General features: G+C 43.5%; 2 protein-coding genes across 7 annotated transcripts in view; one reads left to right on the plus strand and one right to left on the minus strand.

Annotated features, from left to right (window-relative positions):
• The window catches only part of RIPOR2 (RHO family interacting cell polarization regulator 2), a 181,157-nt gene that overhangs the window by 135,324 nt on the left and 20,608 nt on the right, over positions 1 to 25,225 (minus strand). The gene's annotated exons all lie outside the window — the stretch shown is intronic.
• The window catches only part of CARMIL1 (capping protein regulator and myosin 1 linker 1), a 360,331-nt gene continuing 353,284 nt past the window's right edge, over positions 18,179 to 25,225 (plus strand). The window contains exon 1 of the mRNA XM_065581995.1: positions 18,179 to 18,221. The gene's annotated coding sequence lies outside the window, so the exon portion shown is untranslated. The remainder of the gene's footprint in view (positions 18,222 to 25,225) is intronic.

Here is a 25,225-nt window from a genome sequence, read left to right on the forward strand (position 1 = left end):
TGCTGTGCTGCCTGGGCTTGGGAACAGGCCATAAGCTCAGAGAACATGTCCTCCCGTGTCCTCTTCTTCCTACGCCTAATCCGCGCTAGCCTCTGGGAGTGTGATTCCAGGCTAGGTTGTGAGACAGTCGCAGATGGGGCTGTGGAAATGGGAAAAAGGGAGTGAATTCCTCAGAAAGATAAATGTAGTTGTGAACAAAGAACATAGTCTTTCTCTGTGAACAAGACCATGCACAGCACCTATCACATGCGCACTCAGCACAAGGTCGAATTTTCGGCCTTCGCATTCAGTGCCTGGGGTCTTGCACAGCACATTTGAGAAGCGGGGCAGCACAACAGAATTTCTGTTGCAGGCAGACATGGTAAGCCGTACACTTGTGGCAGTTTAAAACTTTTATATTACCACTGGCCTCATTTCACATTTAAAGCTATGTCAGTTCCTGCAGCCAGCAATCCGGCAAGCGGGAACTCTGCCCCTGTCCCACCCCCTCGCGGCTGTCCCCGGGAACGATCCCTTTCGGCTGCCCCTCTCCCGCCTCCACCGCGTGGCTACAAACCAGCGGTTACAGTTCTGTAAAGGAACGGGAAAGCAGTCCCAACACTAACATTCCCCTACCTAATTAAAAGCAGGTCACCATGGGCGACATCACCCTGATGAGGATCTCTGAGAGCGACAGACAGAGAATGCTCCGGGAAAGCCTCCAAAGACCAGGGCCGTATGCCGCCCTGCTATGCAGAGCAATGATTCCCGAGTACTTGATAGTCTCGTGGCGCGGCAACGTGTCGTACTTCGGAGGACCGAATAAGGCCGCTCTCCCCAGGAACCTCATGCAACGGCTTTCAAATTACCTCCAGGAGAGCTTCATCGAGATGTCCCAGGAGGATTACTGCTCTATCCCCGGACATATAGGCCGCATTTTACTGTAGCTGCAGTAGCAGGGAATAAACAGTAGAGCGGCTTGTGCAGGACAATCACTGAAAACCGGATATTGCTAGATTTTTTTTCAAAACTTGCACTGCCCATGACTAAACCGTTAAGCGCCTAGGGCACACTAATCATGAACAACCCATTCTTTTAATTGTTAATATTCCTGTTTTGTTAAAAATAAATGTTTAGATGTTTACAACACTTACTGGCTGATCCTTCACCAGATTCTGTCTCCGGGGTAACGGCTGGGGACGCTTCGTAGGGGATCTCTGTAAGGGTGATGAAGAGATCCTGGCTGTCAGGGAAATCAGTGTTGTGAGTGCTGCAGACTGCCTCGCCCTCCTCATCTCCTTCCTCATCTTCCCCGTCCCCTAACATGTCCGAGGAACCGGCCGTGGACACTATCCCATCCTCAGAGTCCACGGTCACTGGTGGGGTAGTGGTGGCAGCCGCACCGAGGATGGAATGCAGTGCCTCGTAGAAACGGGATGTCTGGGGATGGGATCCGGAGCGTCCGTTTGCCTCTTTGGTCTTCTGGTAGCCTTGTCTCAGCTCCTTGATTTTCACGCGGCACTGCGTTGCATCCCGGCTGTATCCTCTCTCTGCCATGTCTTTTGAGATCTTCTCGTAGAACTTTGCATTCCTTCTTTTGGATCGCAGCTCGGAAAGCACGGACTCATCGCCCCACACAGCGATGAGATCCAAGACTTCCCGATCAGTCCATGCTGGGGCCCTCTTTCTATTCACAGACTGCACGGCCATCACTGCTGGAGAGCTCTGCATCGTTGCCAGTGCTGCTGTGCTCGCCACGATGTCCAGACAGGAAATGAGATTCAAACTGGCCAGACAGGAAAAGGAATTCCAATTCAAATTTTCCCGGGGCTTTTCCTGTGTGGCTGGTCAGAGCATCCGAGCTCGCACTGCTGTCCAGAGCGTCAACAGAGTGGTGCACTGTGGGATAGCTCCCGGAGCTATTAGCGTCGATTTCCATCCACACCTAGCCTAATTCGACATGGCCATGTCGAATTTGGCGCTACTCCCCTCGTCGGGGTGGAGTACAGAAGTCGAATTAAAGAGACCTCTATGTCGAACTAAATAGCATCGCAGTGTGGACGGGTGCAGGGTTAATTCGATGTAACGGCGCTAACTTCGACATCAACGCCTAGTGTAGACCAGGCCTAACTCAAATCATCATTTTTGCAACAGGAAGATGTAATGAAACACAAGAGAATTCAGAGAAATGAATTCAAATTATTTAAAATGTGTTCCATAATGATGATTCAGATGAAAGACAGATTGGTCCAATTCATCAAAACTGATTTGAATTTAGCAGTTACTCTAGTATTCCAAAAACTGTTTAACTCTTAAATCCTACATTACCCAGTGAATAAATGTTTTGAGAGCTGAAGCCAGCAGCATTTGTGGTACAACTAGAGAGTCTGATTATATCACATACCTGCCAATTTTACACTGCGTTAACTCCACTGACTTCAGTGGCATTGCTTGTGATTTACCCTATTATAAGTGAGACTGTAACTGGACCCAGAACATTTGTTTGCAAGAGGTTTTAAAATAACGTTTTAAGTTTGATTAAGCTGCACTATTGCTTTAATAAAGTTTTAGTAGTATGAAGGTTCTAACCATTTACATCTTTCAGATCCCTCCTATCATATATGGACATAGGTCTTGGAACATACAGGATACAATACCATTCAAAAGCTTTTTTATAGGGCCATATCTTACTGTCCCCATTCAGTCATTTCTCAGGAGAAGACCCCACTGAAATTAATGAGAGTTTTATCTAAGTAAGGAGCTAGAGGACCAATGACAGAAAATTCTCAGACTGTCCTGAGTGGTGCAAGCTCCCTCATCTCCTGTTGAGGCAATAGGAGTTTTTTCATTGATTTCAGTGGCAGCAGGATGAGGTACAAAGTGAGGATTTTGCCCACATAATTCATGCATTACTGTCCTTAAAAAGGATGCCAACAAGAGTGGCCCCCCAAAACTCATATTGAATATAGAGTTGTGAATCTTACACAGATATCTGTTCAGTAATCTGAGAATATGAGCCGGCCTATTTATCCTAGAATTAAAAACTAAATAAATAATACAAAACCACTACACAGGAGAGTAAATGCGAATGATATGAAATCATTGTGCTCTGATGTCATGATTAGGAAGTGCTTTTTTAATCAAAGCTTTGCTAATGCTCTGTGTCTGAAGCTGTGAAAACAATGACTTCCCTGTTAGTCATCAGAATTCATAATCTCTATCTCAAATTGCTGGGATGGGAATGAGTCCCTCTAGGGAGTGTTTCAGTGAAGTTTTTTATACTAGCACATTTTAATGTTCATACAACCTTCAGGTATCAAAATGATCATTTCTATTTATTATGGTTCTGGAAGCAGAACTTTTAAGAGGACAATGTATTTTGTACATTTAGAATTTGTGAAAGTACAGAACATTGGCAGATGCAAAAATTAGTGCTTTTAATTTCTACTTAATATAATATTGATGATACTTTGAATTTATATAACATCTTCCACCAGTGAAGTATGTATTCTAAACATTTTATGGATGGGGAAACTGAGGCCCAAAGTCACAGAGCAAATCAGTGGCAGAACACAGAAAAACTAGAATGAACTCCTGGCTCTAAGAACTGGACAAAATGCCCTTTGAGGGAATAACCTAATCCAGACTAAAAATCACAACTAACAAAGTGAGTGATTTCATGAAATTCCATGTTTGAGAAGAAACATTCTGCTTAATGGAAAACACTTTTTGCTCTGTTCTAAACGAGCAGGAAAATGATTAAAGGCTTAAGCAGACATCAAACTAATACAAATGACTGAGCTATCTGTTTTATGTAAATACCAAGGTGTTCCATACTCTTCTTTGCTGACCCATATAAAAATAACCTCTCAGCTCTTTTCCTTCTCATTCTCTTTCAGTAGACCTGAAGTACCCAAAGTACATGATCGTGCCTGTGATGAGGCTTCTGCCCCTCACTGGCCCATAAGGGGTTAATAGAGCCCTACCGAGGCTGCACAGGAGGCCACAAATTAGAGAGAGGCTGCGAGGAGCAGCCAATCAGGGTCAGGCTAGCCCATATAAGAAGGGCTGCAGAGCAGAGTAGCTTCAGTAACTCCCTGGAGCTTGAGGAGGAAGAAAGACTGGCTGCCTTGCAAGCTAAAGGCACCGAGCACCCTGGGCAGAGTAGTGCTGCAGCCAGAGAACTGGGGAGCTAAAGGTAGCTCCTGGCAGGCTGCAGGGATCTGCAGGCTGAGGCCAGGGCAAAGAGGATGCTGGGGCCATGGGGAAGTGGCCCAAGGAAATTTACTGAGGAGTCGGAGGGGATGCAGCAAGTCGTGACCATCTACAGGGTCTCTGGGGTGGGCCCAGGTCTCTCCCTTGTCCCCCACCTTGCCACTGAGAAAGTAGCAGACAACTGGTTGCAGGAGCCACTGAGGGAAGTGGCTGGACAGCAGGCTGCGATACTGTCCCCTGAGAAGCGGGGAAGCACAGTGTGGCACAGCCGGAGGGCTGTGTCGTGAAGAGGACGCTGCAGTCCTGAGAATGACCTGGGTCCAGGAGCAGAAGTGGTGGCGGCAAAAGATCAGCAGAAGAGGACACATTGGTGAACAGAGCTAGTCCCCAGGACAGCTGTCAGGAGGCGCCAGAGTATTGAGTGAACCCCGTCACAGTGCCACTGAAAGCAAATTATTTCTTTCAAGTATTTCTTGCAGTGAAACATTTCAGTATCACACTTGGATTACACCCATTTTATTCTGAAGCAAATGACTGTTCACAAAAGTGGGATAATCAGACAGAACACACCATTTAACGATACTACTCTCTATTTAATGGGATCAACCCTCAGCCCCGTAATATGGAGCAAAGGGGTCAGAAACTAGCTGGATCTCCCCAAATGGGGATTTCACCTGACATGATGGAGTGGCCAGCTGGTGTAGCTGGCTCCTCCACCACTCTGCAGCCCCTTCAGTTTAGTGTGCTGCACACGGGTAATCCCCAGCTGGTGGATAGTTGGGTGTAATGTAGAAGAGCGCTGGGTCTGCTCTGTACTATTCTGAGGGGCCAAACTGGCCCCGTCTGCTCTCAAGAAGAGGAAGCTGCTAATGGCTCCTACCTGCACCCAATGGATGGAGGACACAATTGAAGACTAAAGCCCGTGTATCCAAGCAATAGACCTCAGGACTTCTATTATTGTTTAACAAACCATTGAATATACTTTTTTTGAGGCAGTATGTAGAGTAAGGACATTTGTCTTTTTACCATTCTTGACCAGGATGGTTAGCATAACATTTTAATCTTAGTAATTTTAGAACCCCTCTTCTCTTCTCCCCCCCCCCCTGCCCCCGGAGTCATTTTTGTTAATGACTTGTCACATATCTAAATAATGGAACCAGGACATAAATGACTTAAGGAAACAAAATATACATTTCTCTGGTGAGATTAAGGTTTGAGTCTAACATCCCCTTTGAAGTGAAATGAGCATTGTAATTTGTGAGATCCCGTTCAATCTCACAATAATAATGGGTTAGGAGTGGAGGTAACTGGGATAGGCATTAACTGTTTAAATCTACTCTAGTGTTTAGCCACCAGTTAAGTTTCCTATCCAGTGGCTCAAACTCACTGTCAGGACATCCTATGTGCATTGCCACAGCACAAGCCTTCAGATCTTGTCTGCACTATAAAACTTGAACCACACCTGAGACTAGTTGCCTGCCACAGGTGACACTGAACATTGCTTTGCTTGGCTGCAGCTTCAGCTCTAATGTTCAGCAATAGTTCAGCTGCACCTGTGGCTGACTATTGGTGTCAGCAATGTTTGATTTCATAGTGTAGACAAGGCCTATCTAGAATCTTCCTGGTCCATAGGAGGCAGGAGAGGTGAAAGAGGAGCCTGCCCTTGGGTGAGGCAGTAGGAGCTGTGCTTCTGTAGGAAGGTGCTCTTTGTACATCGTAATAATGGACAAACCTCAAGCTACCATAAATGAGATTCTAATGGGGGTGACTGACTAAAATAACTTCATTATGTTTGTTTATGGTAGAGTGGTGACAAAAAGTGTTAACAATATCTAGTCTATCTGAATTATCAGCAGCAATTTTTTCTAGTGTACATGTTCCAGGAGGAAATGAAATCTTGTACTCTACTAGAAAGGTTATTGAGAACTATGAGAGAACCAAAGCCAGAACAGTTCATGTTTCAACTAGCATATTTCATCAAGAAATTATCAAAACCCTAGCTACAAAACAGCAGAGTATTCTGACCAACAGCCCAAATAGGTGGTACCGAGTGTGCTACATTCGCTAATTAATTGCTTCTTAGAAATGTCTCACTGAGCAAAGATAGCAATTGAGTACAATTATCAAGCAGTACAAGTTGTAGATTGGTATGAATGTCCTAGCAGGAGCACATTGTTTCACAGTAAACTAGCAATCCCAGCAAGACTATGCTGTCAACAAGGGAATCAAAAGGTACCAACACAGAACTGCAAAGGCTGCTCCTGCAACTGCAGTCATTGTCCCAGTAGGACTCTTTACTAATTACAGTAAAAGCTGTGCTATCCCGCAGAAAGCTCTATTAACTGGCTTTTATCTCCCAATACAAATCTTCAATCTAGTAACCGGGACTAGGATACAGCCCAGGAGGTTATGCAATTGCACATTCTGCACTCTACTTTTATGCAAAAAAGGCAGAAGTAAGCAAGCTGGTACCAGGGATTTATTCAAAAAAGTAGCTTCCAGAGTGTGTAATAGGGTCATTACAGATTCAGCCCAGTCTCCTACACCTTCTACATCTACAATGGTAATGGATGTTGATAATGACGACCCCGAGGCACTGCAAGATCCTGAAGTGCTTCTGAATCATCAAAGAAAAATTAAATTATGTTCAGTATATTTTTAGTGATCTGGGTGTAGGCCATGTGCTGCCTATAGGGATATGTAGTGTCATAAGACAACCTACTGTATAGAAAACTTTACCTCTATACACCTAAATGCTTCAAGAAACCAACCACTCTGCAGTGCAGTACTACTACTGGATTGGTGAGTACCTGTATACTATTTTATACGTTATTCATTTTATTGTAGTCTAATTCTTTGAAAATTGGTATTTCATTGGTAAGTATAACTCTTAGTTGACTGGAATTTTTGAATAACTGGCACCACCCTGTAATGGGTTCGGTCACAGAGACCCCCTTGGGACTGTCACCTGATGTGCTGAATTTACCTCTGAGCCTGTTTTCCCTGCCAGCTTGGGACTCCAGACACAGTAGCCTGCTGCAACACAGCCACAGGGTCTGAACCACGCCCCCAAAGCTGCAGGCTTTAACCAAAAACCGCTCAGCAGGTCACCTATCTCCAGCATCCAGACACCCAGTTCCCAATGGGATCCAAACCCCAAATAAATCAGTTTTACTCCGTATAAAGCATATACAGGGTAAAGTCCTAAATTGTCCACCCTCTATAATACTGATAGAGAGATATGCACAGCTGTTTGCTCTCCCACGTATTAATCACTTCCTCTGGGTTAATTAGTAAACAAAAGTGAATTTATTAAGAATAAAAAGTATGATTTAAGTGGTTTCAAGTAATAACAGACAGAACAAAGTAAGTTACCAAGCAAAATAAAGCAAAACACACAACTCTAAGCTTAATACATTAAGAAACTAATTACAGGTAAATCTCACCCTCAGAAATGTTCCAATAAGCTTCTTTCACAGACTAGACTCCTTCCTAGTACAGTCCTTGTTAGTTCTAGCAGGCATATTAGGTGAAAAGCAGGGGCTCTCTCATGACTGGGACATCTTGTTCTCTTTCCCCCCTTTTATAGCTTTGGCACAAGGCGGGAAACTTTTCTCTTTGGATCCCCACCCCTCCTTCTAAATGGAAAAGCACCAGGTTTAAGATGGATTCCAGTATCATGTGACATGGTCACATCACTGTAAGACCTCATTCTTCCAGGGCTAGCCTGCAGGTACACAGGGAGGTTTGCAAGTAAACAACCCCATTCACAGTTCATTGATTATGAAGCACCCTTAATGGCTTCCACTTAATGTGTTTACATCAGTAATACAAGTTTATATCTTATTCTCCTAACTCCAGACATAGAAATAATACATGCAAACAAATAGGCTGAACACACTCAGTAGATTATAACCTTTGTAATGATACCATACAAGAAACCTTTTGCATCACATTTACACTCATAAGCATATTTCCATAAAATATTATGGAGTGTAAGTCACATCTCCATTCCCCCAACATGCTGGATAACAAAGCTTTTACTGTAAATGGTTTGCATATTTCCTCTGTATAATAGATGAGCTCTGATAGGGATAGATTGCTTGTTTATCTCATCAAGGTCCTTGTTACAAGTTATTTTTGGAGCCTGAGTTGAAGATGCTGTTTGACCATAAATGTGACATGGTGTAATGTAGTCTAGGTGCATTTTTGTTGTTGCTTCATTTGAGATGATGATGAGCTAGATTTTCCAGGGATTTGCAGATCAATAACTTTTTTTACTACTTTTTGGTATTTTTTTTTTTTAATTGGAGGTGTAATACATACAGACTGTGGTAAAATAGTAATTTTTTAACTCTCTCTCACTACCACCAGGATCTTCCTCTACTATTCTACACTTGCTATGCCTATAGTGAGCTTGTCAAATGGCTTAATGTTCTCAGCCTCAGGTTAGGCACTCTGGAACAAGTTCAAACCCTGGTAGTGCTGACTTAAGCCATGTCTCCACTACAAACTTAGGTTGATGCCAAATTTTTCAAAAGAGCTCAATATGGTCAGCATGAAGCCATAGCAGTTAACATATCACTTGTGTGCGTGCATACTTGGCTCCTTGTGTAGACATAGTCTGTGTGTCTCTTTTGGCTGAGACCTCAAAATCCCCAAATTCCTGTCTGTTCTGCATGCCTAGATTCTTTTCCTAGGGTTCTGAACAATAAATTTCTCTTCTCCATTCACCACTGTTGAGAGCTGGTCGACTACTGCACTGTAGAGGTGGCTGCATTTCAACAATATCTATGCAACATGTTACGTTCTTTGGTTCTATCAGCATGAAATATGCTATATAAATTATCTAAGCAGTGGCATTAAAAGTGACTTCTGATATCAAGTAGAAAAGCCCCATGATCTGTCTTGAAATGTGAAAATCACCCTCTAAGAGCATGATAGGAAATGTACTTCCCCAAATTACGGTAATCCATCTTGGTTTGCTCACTTTAATGGGATTGTGGACACTTTCATCAGCAATGAATTTGGTTCAATATTCAATACATTGCTCTTTCATATTTCAAGAAAACTAGGATATGTAAGAGCTTGTTAACCAAATAAGAGGCTAGAATATAAACTGATTCAGGAAAGAATTTAAAATCCCATCAAAAAGTACTCAGTCTTTTCTTTACAAAAGGAATGCCCACAGATATGAGCAGCTGGAATTTCAGGGCTGGAGAACATCAGACAAAACCCAAAATGTATTTGAAGGACAAAGACATACCATCTACTTCTGTTTCTGTTACAGCTGTTTGACACCTAAAATTCTGAGGCACCAAATTAAGTCCTCTTTGTGGCACAGCTGAGAATTGCTGAAAGCTTATATGAAGGGAGCTAGAAATGCCAACAGTCTAGCTATGAATGTAGGGCATTTTCACAAATGGAGAGAAACAGCTGTTGAAGGAACTCCTTTCTTATGGAAACTCAATACGCGTATGCATACGCACACACAAAATAAGAAACTGAAGCTAATTCCAACAAAATAATTTGGGATCAAGAAGAGACAAAGCAACTCCTGATTTTCAGAACCATACCACCATGGCTCTGTTTGTAGAACTTTTTAGCTTTATGGCAGAAAATTTTGGCTGCATCAGAACAGATATGTAGGTAAGGTTAACTGAAACCAGAGGTTAGAGCTGCTATCCTTTAATTCAGATGTTGAACAGAAATTTCTTCTGCCCAGCGGATCAAGTTGAAATTAAAAATTCTTTGGCACATCTCAAATAGGGTAGGGGACACAGCTGGTGTTCTAGTCAACATTCTCTATCTTCATAAAATATGTGATTATCCAAGGCTGTGTGGGCTAAGCTCACAGGGTCAGATTTTCACAAGTGTTTAACTCCAACAATAGGGAGGTCCAGATCTTCAGAAGAGCTCAACTCTTATTTAGGCACCAAAATAAGTGGCCAAATTTTTCAAAAGAGCTCAGTATGGCCATAAGTGTCACAATGGGAGCTACTGCATTTTGAACTTTTTCAGAAATCTGGTCCCAATTTGTGGGTGCTCTGTAAATGAAAATCTGTCCGTAGGAACTCTTCTGAAAATATGTCCCATAATGACTGCAGCATTTGCCATTGAAGTCAATGCATTACCAGTCTCTTATATAAGCAATATTAGATATGCCACAGTAAAACCATTTTTATTACTTCTAAATTCAGATGGGATATTTTGTTGTGTTTTTCCCCAAAGGAACATAGGTGTTCAGCAACCACACATCTGGTTGGTTTCTCTGTATTTTAAACAGATCTTGTATTTGGTGGTATTTAAGTTTGGATGTTTATCTAAAAGATATGCTGTAGTTCAAACAGGAATTATTCCAGGGAAGTTCTATGGCCTGTGTGATCCTTTAATCTAACCATCTGCATAACAGTGATCCCTTCTGGCCTTAGAAAATATGAATCTACCATCATACTTTCTCTCATCAGCTTCTGATTGTGACAAGGAATTCCTAAAGTCATGAGAAGAAATGAAAATCAGAATATTAAAAAAACTTGACAGTGATTTTCCTCAGGAAGCATATGGAGGTAGGGTGGGGGAGACAAGAGATTACTCAAAATGGTGGGAATTTAAATAGGCATTAGAAACTTTAACAGAACGGTGAAATAACATACCTGTTTGAGTTTAAAGGAAATGAATGAAATAGCTAAGAATGGTGCTGCTGCATAGCACTGCCTAGCAAAGCTTTTAAAAAACAAAGTCAAGACTAAATCTTCCAAGCAGTCAGAGATACCTCCTTCAGGGACATGGTTCGGTGCTCAAAATGAGAAAAAACTCGCAAGAACTGAACTCTTGCCTTCCCTTACCATACCTCCACCCTCACAAACAACCAGCTGTGTACAGAGCATTTATCCTTGAGTGAAAGAAGGACAATTACAAACAAGTATGATTTGTTGCAACTAAAGAAATTACTTAAAGGATCTGGCTGGACTTCCTCTGCTGTCTTCACCCTTTATTACCTAAACTTTTACATTGCTCCTCAATTCTGATTCATTCTGTGAATTCAGCGCAAACCTTTCAGCAGGCTAGGCTCTAAGTCATGCTGCCACTTAGTGGCCACTATGGTTAAAAGAAAACTACTCAGCCGTTAATTGCTTAGGTCACCACATCTTGCTTTGATGTTTAGAGATGTACTACTAGCAGGAACTTTAGGTGACACTCTCAGTTCCTCTCTCTCATGAGCATTGGTTCAGTCAAATCCCCCTTACATAAAATAGAGAAGTATGTCCCGAAGGCAGCTTATCTGTCCAGTAATCCACAACAGGGGAAAATGGTGGCGCATTGCTGTTCTCTCTGCACGTTTATCAACACACTCTACATCCTTGCTGTGCTTTTTTTTTTTCTGTGGGGGACCTGACTCTCCCATGCCATGAGTGACCCTGTACCTATAACATGGATTTACTGGTATTTCTCTCCTGATATAGACCCCTAACCTCTGGCTGAGTTACTGAAGTCCTCAAATCATGGTTTACAGACTTCAAGTTACAGAGAATCCACCAGCTACATTAGTTTAAAACTGCAACTGACCCATGCCTCATGCTGCAGAGGAAGGTGAAAACCCCCCAGGGTCTTTGCCAGTCTGACCAAGGTAAGTTTTCCATTCCTCGGATCATCCTAGTAGCCCTTCTCTGCACCTGTTCCAGTTTGAATTCATCTTTCTTAAACATGCGAGACCAGAATTGCACATAGTATTCCAGATGAGATCTCACCAGTGCCTTGTATAACGGTACTAACACTTTCCTGTCTCTACTGGAAATACCTCGCCTCATGCATCCTAGGACTGCATTAGCCTTTTTCATGGCCGCATCACATCAATGGCTCATAATCCTCCTATGATCAACCAATACACCCACATCTTTCTCCTCCTGTCATTTCCAACTGATAAATTCCCAGATTATAGCAAAAATTCTTGTTGTTAGTCCCTAAATGCATGACCTTGAACTATTAAATTTCATCCCATTTCTATTACTCCAGTTTACAAGGTCATCCAGATCTTCTTGTATAATATTCTGGTCCATATTGGCAACAACTCCCAACTTTGTGTCATCCGCAAATTTTATTAGCGTGCTTTCACTTTTTGTGCTAAGGTCAGTAATAAAAATCTTAAAAAAGATTAGTCCCAAGACCGATCCTGAGGAACTCCACTAGTAACCTCCCTCCAGCCTGACAGTTCACCTTTCAATATGACCCATTGTAGTTGCCCTTTTAACCAATTCCTTATCTACCTTTCGATTCTCATATTAATCCCCATCTTCTCCAATTTAACAAATTTCCCATGCAGAACTATATCAAATGGCTTACTGAAATCCAGGTAGATTAATGGGACTAAATCTACTTTATTTCCTTTCTCTAAAAAAAATCAGTTATTTTCTCAAGGAGATCAGGTTGGTCTGGCACGATCTACTTTTTGTAAAACCATGTTGTATTTTATCCCAATTACCGTTCAGCTCTATGTCCTTAACTACTTTCTCTTTCAAAATTTGTTCCAAGACCTTGCATACAATTGAGGTCAAATTAACAGGCCTATAGTTTCCTGGCTTACATTTTTTCCTGGTCTTAAAAATAGGAATTATATTAGCAATTCTCCAGTCATAGTGTACGATCCCTGAGTTTACAGATTCATTAAAAATCCTTGCTACTGGGCTTGCAGTTTTATGTGCCAGTTTCTTTAATATTCTTGGATGGAGATTATCCCGGCCCCCTGGTTTAGTCCCATTAAACTGTTTGAGTTTGACTTCCACCTCAGATGTGGTAATTTCTACCACCATATCCTCATTGCCATTAGCCTCCCTGCCACTACCCCTAATCTCTTCATTAGTCTCATTGAAAACTGAGGCAAAGTATTTGTTTAGGGGTTGATAATCTTTAATCTCTACCACATCCCCCATGCTTCCACTTAAAATCATAGAAGATTAGGTTTGGAAGAGACCTCAGGAGGTCATCTAGTCCAACTCCCTGCTCAAGGCAGGACCAACCCCAACTAAATCATCCCAGTCAGGGCTTTGTCAAGCCAGGCCTTAAAAACCTCTAAGGATGGAGATTCTACCACCTCCCGAGGTAACCCATTCCAGTGCTTCACCATCCTCCTAGTGAAATAGTGTTTCCTAATATCCAACCTAGACCTCCCCCAATGCAACTTGACAGAACAAGAAGCAAAAGTCTCATCTGCCACCACTGAGAACAGCCGAGCTCCATCCTCTTTGGAACCTTCCTTCAGATAGTTGAAGGCTGCTATCAAATCCCCCCTCACTCTTCTCTTCTGCAGACTAAATAACCCCAGTTCCCTCAGCCTCTCCTCATAAATCATGTGCCCCAGCCCCCTAATAATTTTCGCTGGACTCCCTCCAATTTGTCCACATCCTTTCTGTAGTGGGGGGACCAAAACTGGACACACTACTCCAGATGTAGCCTCACCAGTGCCGAATAGAGGGGAATAATCACTTCCCTAGATCTGCTGGCAATGCTCCTATTAATGCAGCCCAATATGCCGTTAACCTTCTTGACAACAAGGGCACACTGTTAACTCATATCCAGCTTCTCCTCCACTGTAATCCCCAGGCCCTTTTCTGCAGAACTGCTGCTTAGCCAGTCGGTCCCCAGCCTGTAGCTGTGCATGGGATTCTTCTGTCCTAAGTGCAGGACTCTGCACTTGTCCTTTTTGAACCTCATTAGATTTCTTTTGGCCCAATCCTCCAATTTGTCTAAGTCACTCTGGACCCTATCCCTACCCTCCAGCATATATACCTCTCCCTCCAACTTAGTGTCATCCACGAACTTGCTGAGGATGCAATCCATCTCATCATCCAGAACATTAATGAAGATGTTGAACAAAACCGGCCAAAAATCCGACCCCTGGGGCACTCTGCTTGATACCGGCTGCCAACTAGACATCGAGCCATTGATCATTACCCGTTGAGCCCGACAATCTAGCCAGCTTTCTAACCACCTTATAGTCCATTCATCCAGCCCATACTTCTTTAACTTGCTGGCAAGAATACTGTGGGAGACCGTATCAAAAGCTTTGCTAAAGTCAAGGTATATCACATCCACCACTTTCCCCATATCCACAGAGCCAGTTATCTCATCAAAGGCGCAATCATGTTGGTCAGGCATGACTTGCCCTTGGTGAATCCATGTTGACTGTTCCTGATCACCTTCCTCTCCTCCAAGTGCTTCAAAATGGATTCCTTGCCTTTTCCCAATCATCCAGGACCTCCCCCAATCGCCACGAGTTTTCAAAGATAATGGCCAATGGCTCTGCAATCACATCCGCCAACTCCCTCAGCACCCTCAGATGCATTGCATCCGGTCCCAGGGACTTATGCATGTCCAGCTTTTTCTAAATGATCCTTAACCTCTTCTTTCACCACTGAGGGCTGCCCACCTCCTCCCCCTACTGTGGTGCCCAATGCAGCAGTCTGGGAGCTGACCTTGTCTGCGAAGACCAAGGCAAAAAAAGTATTGAGTACTTCAGCTTTTTCCACATCATCTGTCACTAGGTTGGGTCCCACACTTTCCCTGACCACCTTCTTGTTGCTAACATACCTGTAGAAACCCTTCTTGTTACCCTTCACATCTCTTGCTAGCTGCAACTCCAATTGTGCTTTGGTCTTCCTGATTACACCCTGCATGCTCAAGCAATATTTTTATACTCCTCCCTAGTCATCTGTCCAAGTTTCCACTTCTTGTAAACTTCCTTTTTGTGTTTAAGCTCACTGAAGATTTCTCTGTTAAGCCAAGCTGGTCAACTACCATATTTGCTATTCTTTCTGCACATCGGGATGGGTTGTTCCTGCACCCTCAATAAGGCTTCTTTAAAATATGGCCAGCTCTTCTGGACTCCTTTCCCCCTCATATTAGCCTCCCAGGTGATCCTGCCCATCAGTTCCTTGAGGGAGTCAGTCTGCTCTTCTGAAGTCCAGGGTCCATATTCTGCTGCTCTCCTTTCTTCCTTTTGTCAGGATCCTGAACTCAACCATCTCATGGTCACTGCTGCCCAGGTTGCCACCCACTTCTACTTCCCCTACCAATTCTTCCCTGTTTGTGAGCAGCAGGTCAAGACTAGCATGGCCCCTAGTTGGTTCCTCCACCAGGAAATTGTCTCCAACACTCTCCAAAAACTTCCTGGATTGTCTGTGCACTGCTGTATTGCTCTCCCAGCAGATGTCAGGGTGATTGAAGTACCCCATGAGAACCAGAGCCTTGATCTGGAAACTTCCGTTAGTTGTCTGAAGAGAGCCTCGTCTAACTCATGCTCCTGGTCTGGTGGTCTATAGCAGACACCCACCACGACAGCACCCTTGTTGCTCTTGCTTCTAAACTTAACCCAAAGACTCTCAACAGGCTTTTTTTCCAGTTTCACTCTGGAGTTCTGAGCAATCATACTCTTACTTACAGTGCAATTCCTCCACCTTTTCTTCCAAGCCTGTCCTTCCTGAACTGTAGATATCCATCCATGACAGTGTTCCAGTCATGTGAGTTACCCTACCAAGTCTCTGTTATTCCAATCACATCATAGTTTCTTGACTCTGCCAGGACTTCCAATTCTTCCTGCTTGTTTCCCAGGCTTCTTGCATTCGTGTACAGGCACCTAAGATAACTAGCTGATTGCCCTACTTTCTCAGTATGAATCAGGGGCCTCCCCTGTTGCACCCTCCTCCTTGTGTTTTCTCCCAGTATCCGTTTGCAAGGTCCAACTCTGCTTGGCTTCTGGCAATTCTCACTTTTTTCCCTGCACTTTCTGACCTCCAAGAGGTAGCTTCCCTTGCTGATCCATCCCATCTTCCATTCCTTGCAGGCTTTCTCTTAATCACTTGTTTGAGATGCTTGGTCTGCAACCCTTCTCTATGAAGTTTTTTCCCCTTTCTTGGGATGCAGACTTCAAATAGCTTCTGCAACTTTGACTTTAAAGTAATTGCAAGCCTCCTCCACATTCAGATCCTGAGTTTTTTGGTTCAGTCCACTTCCCTAACTAATTCCCTTAGTTTCTTAAAGTTAGCGCTTTTGAAATAAAAAACAAAAAATAGATCTGCAACAAGAGTCTATCCTTCTATTTAGTTTAAACTGAATTAACTCATGATCACTCAAACCAAGGTTGTTCCCTACAACCAGTTCTTCTATGAGGTTCTCACTACCTACCAATACTAAATCTAAAATAGCACCATCTCTTGTTGGTTTAGTGACTATTTGGTGAATAAATCTGTCAGCTACCACATCCAGGAAAATCTGGGCTCTGCTACTATTAGTAGCACTTGTCCTCAAATTTATATCTGGGAAGTTAGTCTCCCATAATTCTGAGTAGTATTTATTTCATTAACATTAAAGAGGTCTCTATACATATCCAAATCAGATCCTGGTGCTCTGTAACACACCACAAGCACTATATTAGGGGAACTCTAGTAGCTTTCTTACCCCAAAGTGATTTTGGCCCAACAGACTCTTATCCATTCCATCACTTCTAATTTCTTTACAGTCTACCTCATCATTAATATACAATGCTACTCCACCACCCAGCAAAAAAAAAAAAAAAATAGGTGGAGACAATGACAAAACTCCCAGTGACTTCAAGGGAGCCAAGATTTCTCCCATTATCTTGTATTGTGCCACTTCATTGCTTAGTCTTACTGTCCTAGCTATAATTTATGTTCTTCTGTAGCTAGAGATTGTGATGTCCAGAAACATAACTGGAAATCTTTTGCCACGTCAAAAACCCAGGTATACAATAGCTTCCCTACTGACACTCAAATGGGAACAGGCTACTTATTCAAACCCACTTCTTCCTTCTCTGCACTCACTGGTTTTAAGCTGGAATTGTATGATTCAGTTTTATTATTTTCCCTGATATGCACAATTCTCTTAGGAGTGCAATAAAAATGTAATTTTTACTGTCCTGAACAGATCAAAGCCCTGAGGTTGCAAAAACTTATGCATGTGCTTAACGCTGAAGCACAAATAGTATCATTGTCCTGGTCTGTACAGTAAAATGCCAGAGTGTGTGACATCCCCATAGTATAAATGAATAGCTGATACACAGAAGCATCTACCTCCTATAGAATAGTTCTGCAGTTTCCTCAATACCTATAATTATAGCATCTTTGGATATTTAGCAAATGAACAAAGATGGTAAATAATGGGGAGGGAAAAAGATGATGATTACACCACTTAAAAACCAAATGAAATGATTTTGGGCTGATTAGAGTGCAGGCAGGAGCTTTAAGTGATAAAAACAAAAGAAGCTTCTTCAAGAACATAGCCAAAGCTTGGGCAGCAGTAATAAGACATAAATCAGACAAGCGTGAAGAGAGCACTAGAGCAGATAATTTCTCTCCATACCTTATCACACATGCTTCTCACTCCTACCAGTGCACTTCTTCCAAAAAAAAGTGTTTGGTCTGTATAATAGTAGCTCTTCTTTTGTATCCAAGACCATTCACTATTGCTAGCATATTGATTTGCTTCCCTGTAATTTTTCTTGTTCTGCCAAGACCAGGAATAAGTGTTTGAAAATAGGTACTGATTAGACAGGAGCCAATCTCAGGGTAGTAGGTAATTTGGCTACCCGTGTTCACAGTCACCAGGCCTGTGCAGGCAATCAGAGATCCAGTTATCTAACGGCGCTGACTGCTATTTCCCAGTCAGGTGTTATTTTCTCCTAAGAATCATAACACTCAAAAGAACATGGTGTAGGAAATGAGAAGCACTTTTGGTACCAGATTGTTCTACATGGGAATCTATTCATTTTGTGATACAGCATGGCCAGAGGGCAGCAGGAGAGGGTTAGAAGGGAAACTTATTCCCTGTAGAGGGAAGAAAGTTTGCTATAGATTAATTAGAGCACCTGAAGCCAATCACCTGATAAAACCCCCCTGCTTCAATCAGATGGGAAGGAGTTAGAGAGAAGATTGGTGTTGGAGCAGAGAACAGTTTGGAGGGAAGCAGAGGAAAGTTTGGAGAAGTGCTGTGGTGGGCTAAGAAGACCAAGACCCTAGGTAAAGGGGCACCTGGCTTGTGCAGAGGGAGGGCAGGAAGCCCCCCACAAGCTGAAGGGCTGGAGAGGGAAGTAGCCCAGGGGAAGGAACTGCTAGTTCAAGTGGTTTACCACTATCCCTAGGGCCCCTGGGCTGGGACCTGGAGTAGAGGGCGGGCCCGGGTCCCTCTGTCTCCACTCTCCTCCTTTAGGACACTGGGGGGCAGTTAATATTCCAGTTCAGGGGCAAGAAATGGCACCCTGAACACCGCCCCCCCCCCCCCACACACACACAAAGAAGAGAGAGCACAAGACCCATCATAGTAGTGCCGGCAATTTGCCACAATTTGGATCTAGCTAGGGTTTTAATTCTCTGAGTTACAATATTTCAGAATCCTTTTTCTGAGTTCAGTGTGTCTTGTTTTCAGCCTCTTAATGTTTTTCATTTTTAGTGAAGATATAAAATAGAGTAAAAAGCAATTGCATTATGCAACACAAATGGGGAACAAATATTGTGAGGAAACTCTGATCATCAAATCTATTTTGCTTGTAGCAAACAATTATACACGCGGTTTACATGAAAGCATTTTTCTGAAGAAGGGGGACATTCTGCCATACTTGTGAGTTTTCATTTTAGTACCTTACATAGACTTTAAGGTCAGAAGGGACCATTATGATCATCTAGTCTGACGTCCCGCATGATGCAGGCCACAAAAGCTGACCCACCCCCTTTTCCCTTGACTCAGCTGTTGAAGTCCCCAAATCCTGTGATTTAAAGACTTCAAGTCGCAGAGAATCCTCCAGCTAGCGACCCCCGCCCCATGCTGCGGAGGAAGGCGAAAAACCTCCAGGGCCTCTGCCAATCTACCCTGGAGGAAAATTCCTTTCCCGACCCCAAATATGGTGATCAGTAGAACCCCGAGCATGTAGGCAAGATTCTCCAGCCAGACCCTCATGTCAGATAGTCTTCATAGTGGGCATTCCCCATCTCCATGGCAACTGGACACAGACTAAATCTTTGCTTTGAGCCTGGTCTTAGGACCACCTGTGACACAAAGGCCTCTCGGCAAAGGATCCCTTATTCTTTGCAAACATCTCTGATCTCAAACCTGACAAACTCATTACATCAAATACACTGCTTACTGGGTTTTTGTCCATAAAGAGTAACATGTAAGAAAACTTGCACCTTATTGATGCTCCTAATCATGTGTGTATGGATAATATTTAAGGAATAATGAAATTATATTGAAGTTTATGTCCTTATGGTCTTAATGTTAAAAAGAGACAGCAGGGAGTGGTATTTCTCAGTGATGGCCTATTCCCCGGAGTTGCCAACCCTCTCTGGTTAGTTGGTAATGTAGTGCAAAGTTCTATTGTCTACCATTGCCCCATCTCAAAACAGTCAATAGAAAGCCATCAAAGACAACTGTAAATAACCAAAACCTTGTGGAGGTAAAAAAAAGGACTATTATAACAGGGAGGGGGATTGCCCTGTCTATGAGACAAAAAACTGTTTCAGTATAACAGAGTGGGAAGAGGCACTCTGTATCCATTCACTGAGGAAACATCTTGTTGAGCAGAGGGGTTTTTCATGAACGATTGGATCCTGGCTCCTGGGAAGCTAGCCAGCTCTGCAACAAACTGAACTTTTGGGGGGCGGGTGACCTACTTTATTAGATAGGAAAGGTAACTGTTAATAAGAGTAGCCCTACTTTGCATTTTATTTTGTATTGTTACCATTTGTTTCCATCACACTCTCTTGTTTTAGTGGAATCTCTATTCTTTCTTAAATCTTCCTTTGTTTCATTACAAGTGCTGTGCATTATACAGGAGCAATGATTTAACTGGTGAACTGAGGTACACCGCTCCTTTGTGGGCAAAGGATCTGGGATGTCTGAGTAGCCAATGTCAGGGGCTGGATATCACAGAAGAATACTTTGAGGGGACTTGGGCACTGAAGTGACCCTTTTGTTAACCTGCAAAGCAAAGACAGGGCTGGCATAGCCTGCAGTAGAGTGTTTGAGTGGCTGAGAGGATGGTGTTAGAAGCTAATACCCGGTTACCACAAGCAAGACTCTCTCTTGCTAAAGGCAGGGGGTAACAAGGAAATACTTAAGACTACTTTTTAAACCAGTGCTGAAAGTTTGCTGCCTTCTTAGCAGCTATATAGTTTCTGAAGAAATATCTGCTAGAAATGGAGGAGTGAGCTTGAGATCCATAGCATAATTATACTGTATGTCTCCTCCTTGGGCCACATCCCTTCCCTTCTCTGCCCTACTTCTCCCTCCACATTCTGAGTGATACAGGAGTCCAGACACATTCCCCCTGAATCTGTACTGATAAACAGCTTCTCTGGATCCAACATCAGATAGCTGTTAAATAATGGATCCTCCAAGAGATGCTAGTACTGGATTTGAACCAAGATCTTTAAATACTGATTTGCTGCAATTGCTGGCTAGAAGCAAAGCAAGAATCCACAAGACCAACCAGTGCAGGAGTAGAATCAGATTTTTATTTTAGGAGAGGTGTGCTAGTGTCTGATTTGCCAGAAATTATCTTCTGTCTCCCTTTTGAAATAAGTTAGATGCCAAGTTTTCAGGAGATCTCCAAGAGGTTTATTTTCATGTTCTGAAGTTTTGGGAAGATAATGCTGTAACTATAGATTTAAGTATTTCCTCCTGGAATATTGATCTCCTTATGGAGTTGCTGAGGGACCCAAAATCTAAAAAGGGCTGAATGCCATTGTGTCTCTTTGTAGCACAAACAATCCTGTGCCCTTTCCAAAATGTCATTCCACAGCACTGGTTCGATCATCTTTGGATGCTATGGAGGGATTATTTATGGGGTTTATTTTAACTTCCTTTGGGAGAAGGACAGAATTGTCCCTGGGACAAAAGGCGAGTTCTATTGTATATCCTTCCCTGATTATCTTAAGCACCCATTTTCTGAGGAGGTTCACTCCCAGATAAAGGCCCACCTTGAAGCATCCATCCACAGAGGTAGGGAAGGGGAATCTGCCTAGACTTGGGAAACCCAAAAAAGAATGAGAAGCTTTGGGGTTGAGTTTTTTTCCAGAGAATCACAGCCTTGGTCTTCCAACTCTCAGGAAAGGCAATAATGGCCTCTTCCTAATGTGTAAGCTCTGCACTGGCACCTGGAGCTTTAAAGGGAGCACCTTCTGAGATAAGGTAGTTTGAAGCATCCTTCACTGGAAGGAGAGAGCGACTTATTTAAAGCCCTCAGTAACTGCTTTGTTTTTAGACTCCCCAAAGAGCTTCCAGCAAAATAATTAGTAGAAGTATAATCCAAGGTTAGCTTTCAGTTCCAGTTTCTTCCCTGGGCCACATCTTTTGAATTGTTGAATGTACAGCAAACCAGAGTCAGGTGAAGCATCCATCCTGAAAAAGCTGCTAGGAAAATCTAGTTTTAAGGTAGTGTGGTTTTCAATGCAGTTGAGGTTTTATTGGTAGTGTCCCCCCACATCCCCCCAGTTGAGTCTAGACATCCACAATAAGAGACTGCAGCCAATGCACTTATGACTGATGTTGCTGTACCCAGTGTGGCAAGGCACAGCCTTTGCCATGTCAGCCTCCGCATTCTCCCCTCTGAGGCTTTTAATTCTTAACTTTTTTTTTTTTTTTTAAATAAGGTGAGCCTCAGGGTAGGCCCGTGTAGTTCTCATAAACAAGCAAAAATCAAAAACTCCACAACACAAAAGAAATATCTCTCTTCCCCCTACTGGAGGGTTAACTTTTTATGCTGGCTTCTGGTTACCAGCCCTTCCCCAAACAGAAGTAAACTCAATGTTTCCCCTATAGGGAGGAGAACAGTCCTCCCTCCATCTGTGGGAAACCTTTCCTTGCTGCTGCCTCTAACTCTGCTGCAGCTCGTTTCTTCTCCCTCCTCCTCCTCTCTCACCTGAAGAGGGATTTTAAAGGTCACCAGCAGCCCTTAATTTGACTTAGGTGTCTCTAAGTAACCAGAGGTAACCTCTTTTCAGCTCACAGGAAAAAGGTCCTTCACCATTCTAAGACTGTTATCCTTGCCCTCAACCACTCTCTGATAGCTGTCAGGTCTGACTTCATGTATGCAGTGTAGTTGTAGCCATGTCAGCCCCAGGATATTAGAAAGACAAGGCAGGTGAGGTAATTTATTTTATTGGACCAACTTTTGCTGGTAAGAACAATAAGCTTTTGAGCAACACAGAGTTCTGCTTCAGGTCACTTTGTCACCCCAAGTTTAGTCTGAGCTGTGCTCTACCCAGAGTAGAGGGTGGGCCAGAGTTCCCCTACCAGTCACTGGGAAAGTGGCATAGACAGCAGTGCAGCAGAAGACTGTCTAGGACAGTTGTCTAATAAGACTTCCCTACTCCGGAAGGGGAGGACTGACCTGGCCAGAGGGCCAAGCCATGAAGAAGAGAGCACTCTGAGTCAAAGAGAGAGAGGGGCACAGCAGAGCATGCAAACAAGTGCCAGAAGGGGACCTTGGACCTTGGAGGAGCTAATCCTCAGAGCAGTCAGTAGATGGCCATTGTCATGCAAGTGGTTGCTGCCATGCAGAGTATATCGTTGAGCTGGGTTATAAAACTTGGTAATGCTCAGATTACTGATGGCTTTACGTGCATGGGGTTTCCAAACTGTATTGGGGAAATTACTGGGACGCAAGTGCCTATCATTTGCCCCTGCATCAGGCCCCCAAGTTTATAAACAGAAGGGGTATTTCTTCCTGGTGCTACAAGGCCTGGTAGACCACTATGGCAGGTTCACCAACATAAACGCAGGGTGGTCTGGAAAGGTGCAGAGTGCTAGGATCTTTCAGAATTCAGGCCTGTTTAACTTAATGAAAGGTGCCCCTAGAATCACTACAGACATTAATGGGGTGGAGACTGGGTCCTGGCTGAGGGATTTCACTGTCTGAAGGCCTAATAGCAAGCACTACAGCAGAGCATTCTGCCTGTGCATTGCCTCCAGGTGCTACTTCTGCATGTCCCTGTCCTCCTCCAGTGTCTCAAGTCATGGCAATGCTGTCCAAGGCAATTTCAGTTCTGTCTTTTGGACTGTCTCTGACATCAGAAGTACCTCCAGCTCTCTATAGTCTCCTCCACCACCACCACCCCCCACCCCCCCTGCACCACACACTTTTTTTTATTATTATTAATTTACACACAAGTCTGTAAGGATGCCTCCAAACGTCTCATCCTTAGACCTCCATTTCTTCCCCCTCAGGTTGGCCAGCCACTCAGTCATTGGTAAAGGCCCTGTCCTTGGGAGTCTTGCCACTGCAGATGCTATGGCTAGGCAGTAGAAGATAAGAATGGCCATATTTGGTCAGACCAATGGTCCATCTAGCTCATTATCCCATCAGTGGCCAATTCCAGGTGCTTTAGAATGAATGAACAGAACAGGCAATTATCAAGTAATCCATCCCCGTCCTCCGCATGTGGCAAGCAGAACAGTAGAGGGGGAAACAGGCAGTTACTGTACAGATTACAGCTATTTCCACAGAAGCAAAGAGGGTTTTTTTTTAAAGCTATTTCTGAATTCTGTCTGCTGAGATTCATCCCAGTCTTGGGGAGACCTCAGAAATGGTACATGTGTGCATGGGAACCACACTGAAATGTTGTTTATATTCCTGGTTTTGGTTCTTCAGTTCATGGGGTGCTTTGGAGGTACTTGTATGAGGTCAGAAGAGTTAATGAGGTCACTGGGGTGAGATAGTCATCCTCTCCACCTCCCCTTCAGGCTGTCCAGATTCTCAGTGATGTTACACTGAAGTAGGTGACTAGAAGACAGAGAATGATCTTATTCAAAAAGGCAAAGGGCACACCAGCGAGCTCTGCTGTGAAGTTATTCACCAAGATGGTCCCCACCAGAAGTGCTGCAGGAGTGTAAGGGAATTGTGAGCTATGCTAGGGATAATGACTGTGCAGCTATGTTGCACAATGTCCAGACAAAACTGCGCAATTTCTTAGTCTGATTCTGCTTCATATCCCCTACAGACATGCTGGGAGTGCAGAGGAAAAATTAATCAGATTCTGTACTGATTGGCTGAAATCTTAACCACCCCAGATCTTTTTCTATGAAGCCTGCAAAAAGCCATCAAGAGCTGTACAGCTATGCTATCCTGAAACTAAACTTATTTTCTGGTACAAATCCCATTACAGACATATATGCCTTAGCAGGGACCAGTAGCCTTAATACCTTTAGGGCATGCAATTGCCCATGCCTACATATACCTCCTATAAACTGAATACAAGCTAATTTTTTTTCTGTAAACTGCCACAATCAACTTTTTTGAATTTTGCACAACTAAATAGTATCATTATTTGAATCTGCTGTGCAAGTGGAGGGAAGGCAGAGGTTGCAGCTAGAGCAGAGGGCATAGGTTTGTAAATAGCTAGGGGTCAGGGCTTCAGCACAAGATAGACGCCAACTGCCTAGCTGATCCAGCTACCATTTTGAAAACACGTCTGGGGGGCAAGAACGAAAGGGGACCATGTTGGGGGAAGGAGGGCAGTGGGAGGTGGAGACTTGGAAAGTCTCCTAGTTCATACCCACCCAAAATGGTAGCAGCCATGGGACACCCGGAACAGAACCTAGCACAGAAGTATAGCATAATAATAGTAAGTTGTGAAGATAGATATTTACATCACAAGGTCCCATTGATAAGATCAATAGGATTTTTCTCCTGTGTCTTGGGCTAGAAATCGGGCTGGCTTTCTACATGGCTACTCGCAGGCTCCTAAGAGCATAGGTGCTGGAACAAGGGGTTCCTGCAGCACCCCCTGGCTTGAAGTGGTTTCCATTATATACAGGGTTTACAGTTTGCTTCAATGGCTCTCAGCACCGCCACTATAAAAATTGTTCCAGCACCCCTGCTTGACAGCCAAAGAGATCCTGATGGTTCAGGGTGATCTCTCCATTATCCTCATACTTCTCCAATGACCCTTATCCTTAGGGCTCCGGTTTCCGCACAGTTCTTAGAGACGTCCACTCTCTGCAAGGGCGTTGGGCTCTGTAGTGGCGT

Source organism: Chrysemys picta, chromosome 2 (assembly GCF_011386835.1).
Source record: "Chrysemys picta bellii isolate R12L10 chromosome 2, ASM1138683v2, whole genome shotgun sequence".
In the NCBI taxonomy this organism is placed as follows: domain Eukaryota; kingdom Metazoa; phylum Chordata; order Testudines; family Emydidae; genus Chrysemys; species Chrysemys picta.